Source organism: Mauremys reevesii, linkage group 3 (assembly GCF_016161935.1).
Source record: "Mauremys reevesii isolate NIE-2019 linkage group 3, ASM1616193v1, whole genome shotgun sequence".
Lineage (NCBI taxonomy): Eukaryota > Metazoa > Chordata > Testudines > Geoemydidae > Mauremys > Mauremys reevesii.
In genome coordinates, this window is record NC_052625.1 from 45,071,219 (window position 1) to 45,076,425 (window position 5,207).

General features: G+C 41.4%; 1 long non-coding RNA gene across 1 annotated transcript; it reads left to right on the top strand.

Annotated features, from left to right (window-relative positions):
• Nucleotides 1-508: 508 nt before the first annotated feature.
• Nucleotides 509-4,618, top strand: LOC120400176. The gene is made up of 3 exons (XR_005595579.1): nt 509-767; nt 2,847-2,926; nt 4,359-4,618. It is a non-coding gene; the product is annotated as an uncharacterized LOC120400176 (long non-coding RNA).
• Nucleotides 4,619-5,207: the final 589 nt, after the last annotated feature.

Consider the following 5,207-nt stretch of genomic DNA (forward strand, 5'->3'; position numbering starts at 1 on the left):
TGAGCCTAACTGACAAATCAAACTACATCCAGAAGTAATGTAGAACAGAAGCAGTAGGTAGAGCTCATTCTCCAAATATTTCTGGAAGAAGGCAATTTGAGAAAGCTTGTCTCATTTGGGATGAAGGAGCCCAGAAGCATTAAAAAGACTATATACATTATACCTGATTAAAAATAATACATGAAGGACAGTGTTTGCAATCAAGCCAGGAGGAATATTAAAATTTTGCATTTCCCTGGATGGTATCCCCCCCAAATCTAAAGTTCTTTACTTGTTCTTTTCAAACATGAGGGAAATTCAAGCCCTGCTGAAAGACATCAACACTTAATGGGCAGGAGGGTCAGGTAACACCTGGGACAGCTTCCATGCTTATCCTCCAAATAGTGGCTGCACATTGGCTGTCAAAGTATAGTTATCAGTTACTACAAATCTGAACCAGATTTGAACTGGCAAGCGGAGAAAGGGTCAAATTCTGCTCTCACCCACAACACATTGAGGTAGATTTCCTAAACAATGCAACCTCAGTGAGGTCCAACCCTCAAAACCACCCACATATGCGCCAAGGCACCTAGCTGTGAATATACTGCTAAAAGGCAACCTTTTTTGGACCAAAAGAAAAGCAGACAGCTAAAAAGTTATAGGTTAGCCCATCTGTTCATGACCTAAATAGAATTAGCACAAAACATACAGAGTTCAAAGGGATGGAGGAGGGAACAGAGTGGAGGCTGCAGAAAAGCAACTACCAAACAAAAACCCATTTATAAAAGGTTTGTCCTTTGGATATTTAACATAAGAATACTCTTGAGTTACTCTTATTTCTTTAGTTACTCTTCCACTTATCAAAACCTACTAAAAATATTCTGGTATTCTTTTAGTAAATGAGTTATATAATTTGATGGTTGAGGTACATGCATTTTCCTTTATTTGTATAGTATTTTGCATTAAATTACTAACATACTGAATGCTAAATATATTTAATGCTTTTAAATACATATGCAACCCCTTGCCCCTCCTGCTCACTACCCCACTGTGAGGTTGTTCAAGATAGGGTAAGTCTGCCTTGTGGCTTTTTACACAACTTTGGGGGACTGGGACTGAGGTTCCTCAGTATGTTCTACATTGTGTGCCTGGGTCTATTCACTTCACACCAGACCCACTCAGACAAACCAACAGAACAGTTTTATATCGCAAGGAAACAGACCAGGATTACAGTCCAGCAGCCTCCTCTCACAACTTTAGGATGGCAGATGGTTATTCTAGACAGGAACCAGGGAGTTTTCCCAACATGCAGCACAAGGGCAGTGCATGGCTCTGGCATTTGGGAATGCTGGCCTAAGTGCGAGAAGCTCCCCGGTGCCCGGACTGTGCTACTGCCCCCTGCTTTGCCCCAAGATCCCACCCCCACTCGGCTTCCTTCCACAAGGCCCCACCCATGCTTCACTGCTGCCCCTCCCCAGGCCCTGCTCATGCTAGGCCCCCTCCCCCTGCCAAGTCCCTCCTCTCCTCCACCCCCCTCCACCCCTTCTCCTCCATGGCCCCCACCGAATCCCTCTACCCCAAAGTGGTGGGCACCTCGGGAGAGGAGAGGGGGGAGTTGGGACTCAGCGAGCTGTGGGGACCTCGGGGGAGGTGGGCGTGGAGGGAGTCGGGACTCAGGAAGCAGTGGGGCCATTTGCGGAGAAGAGGTGGAGGGATTCAGCAAGAAGCAGCGAGAATCTTGGTGGAGGGACAGAGCAGGGATGGGAAGAGGTGGGGCCACAGGGGAAAAGCAGGAGGGGCATTGGGGGCAGAGCGCAGGCAGGGCCATCACAGCCCAGGCATCCGTGCTCGTAAAGGCAGTGGGTTGGCAGCTGCACCGCAGGGGAGGCTTAGCTTCCCTGGCCTATTATATCCATTGCCTATGATGAAGCAGTTTGTAGTACACAACATATAGTTCCCACTACTGCTGCTGGAGCACAGTGGACCTTGTGCTACACCCCCACACCAACATTCCAGTTCTTTTGGCAGAAATATGCTGCAACATTATATGTCGTACCAAGTTACAGAAATATCTGTGTTACTAATTGAAGCTTGCTGCAGAGCAGTCAGCCCATTTCCATATTCACAGATGTGCATAAGGAGCTCTACTGTATCACAGATGCACAGACAGAGTTTAAGGGTATTCAGATTTTGGAGTTTGGTCTGGGCCCATATTTAGTGTATGTTTGTGCATGCATATGTATAACTTTTAATGAAAAACATGTTTGCTCTCTCCATCCTCACAGCCTCTTTGGCCAGGTTTGTTGTTGTTGTTATTATTTTTATAGGGTCTCACAACTCTGCAATGGAAAACACAAATGTCTCATCTGATCCGGTCTTTCAGAGATGGCCTTGGTCTTCTGAAGTATTGAGTGTTCTCCCCCCCGGCCTCCCAGGGCTTAACACCCAGTTTCACACTAATTTCCATTGGAACTGTTGTCTTTCAGCACCCTTAAGGAGGTGCTCAGCCCTAACTGAACTGAAAAACTGTTTTGACAGATTTTTCTCATAAACTACCCTCTTGCTTCCCATTCATCTTGTACTGGGCAAAGCAACCATAAAGTGCTGGCATATAGACTTGTTTTGAAGGAATTTGTGTTTCATTACAATATGTGACAGATTAAAAAGCAAGAGTAATCATTTTCCATATTAACGGAAAGAAAGCCAAATAGCTGTGTGTTATCCACATCCAGGAAGTTATTGCTCCTTATGAAATGGAAGTTAGGAAGTAAGGTGGAAGAGTTTCATTTTGGCTCTCAAGTTTTGCAAAAATTTACAGTATTGTTTGTTTTTTTTAACATTTGTCTGCCCATACTTTGGATTGATAGGAATTTCTAATGTATCCAGAATGCATGGGCCTAGTTTGGTAGAGAATCACCAGGTGGCATTCTACATCTACTTTGCACAGGTGAGAATGACAATACAAGTGTAAGAGAGACAAGCTATGTAGTATTTTGGGATTGACACAGCTGCAACAACACTGCATATACCCATGTAAGGATGTAGAAAAAAAATAATCAGACACCATGTCTTTTGTGGTCACACCAATATAAGCTATAGGGCTAGAACAACAAAATAAAAAATTGAAATCAACAAATGCTCATTTGCACGTGCTGCATAGATTATGCATTTAGCTAAGCCTATGTTACAGTCATTTTGTGCTATATAGGAGGAATTCTAGAGCTGAACTGCATTTCAGATAAATATAATTTGCATGTAATTTGTCAGTGGGATAGATGAATATAGGATCAAGTGAATGCATAGAGATCTCAATAAGATACTAGATTGTCATAGACAATATTGTCAGAATTTGGCTCAACCAATATGTTGGATTTATAAGTATCTGACTTTTCATTATATATGGGTGTTTCACACTTACTCATGATGATCTGTAGCATGCACCTTCTTCCCCAAGTGGCCCCTCTGATTTTAGTGGGACTACTCATAGAGTAAGGGTCTGCTTCTTTGAGTGAGAGTGGTAGAATCTGGTACTATATAAAAAATACAAAATCTTGATTTAAAAAGTCAAAGTGAATTGATTCTGTAATTTCCCCTTATGTGATTGCTCTCAATCCCATTTTGGTGTCCAGCAATCACAAAAGGTGAAACAACCTTATGCAGGGGGCCAGCAGAAGCCCAGTACATCATTTAAATTCTACTTACACCCTCAAAATACTGCTTAGTGGGTTTTAAGTGGTGCATATGCCTTGTGCTAGCAATCAGCAGAGGTGCCAATTTCATCCTAAATGATAAGCTGCTGGCTGTGGGTAATAGAAGTGTTCATTTGGAAATCAAATATCCTCTCACATGAATCTGTTAGGTTTTCCAAATGAGGGCTGATAATGTCAAGAAAAAAAATCCTAATTGTGGCTGTTTTGGCTTTTTATGGATGTGATTACCTTTGGGTCTTGATGAGCCTTGTTGTTACTGGCTATGCTCTACTGACATAATCCATGACAACTGTAAATGGCACAGTTACACCACTGCTATATTAATGCCTAAACTAGTTGTAGAAGTTAGTGTAAATAAGAATCAGACCCAATAAGGCCCCTTTACACTGCTCCAGTAATGTGAAGAGGCCCTAATGAAAATAAGTATCAGGCTCAATATTTTTTTGAATATGTACTGGTACAGGAAAACCAAGTACTAGGATAAAGGAAAGCAACAGAACATTTATATTTAAAAGGTAACCAAACTAAAACTAAGCAGACACTGGCCCAGTATGGGCATGGAAAAAGCCACAGCCATGAGGGTTAAAAGATGGTTAATTTTTCCCACTACTGAAATGTATTACTTGGTTCATACTTTAAAACCATACATTTTTGCCTGGTTTCTTCAAGTTCCCAGATACCTGCACCGAATGATCACCCCATTCATATTTCATCTTGGCTGTTGGAACAGTCCTTCTTGCCATTAAAATGACAGATCTGGAAGTGGAAAATGTGAGGACATATGGTGCATGGAGAGTCCATAGTTTGTAGTGATAACCATGTGCTTCATTGTGTGTCGTTACTTGTTTATTTTTTAAATAAAAGCTTACTTTTGAAGAACACCTTGTATCTGAAGATATTTCTACCATATGGCAAATCTTATGTGTAATTTTTAGTGAGATCACACTAATTTAGCGTGGTGACAACTTGTTGAGTCACTTGTCTCAATAAAAACTCATGTTGTTTAAAGTACATGTGAAAACTGCCTCATTCATTGACAAACCTGGAGACCAGAATTCCTTTATTTATCCACAGAAAAAAATACAGCAAAGGTAGTAGCATTTCAAAATACTTGCACGGTCTCATCGCTGACTAGGAAAGACCCCTTGCAGCCATGAAAGAGTAGTTCATTCTATCCTGGGCCTCCCTGCTGAGACTACTACTAATGGTTTCAGTTAGTTGTGACGTGCACACTTGCTCACTAGAAATTGGCTTGAGACCAACTAATTTCATATATACCCCTAACAGCAATGAGCCAGATTTTACTTTTAGTTAGTAAATTTGGAGTAACTGTTTAAGTTAATAGCTACCCTGAATTTACACCATTGTAGCTGTAATCAATCTGACCCAAATTACTTTTAATCACTAGCAGCCTAGGCTGAAAACTGATCTAGAGATGGCACAAAATTCTTCAAATAAAACAAATCACACTTTGGTTTCAGGGTAAACCATATAAATAGTATTGGTTCATATTATTAG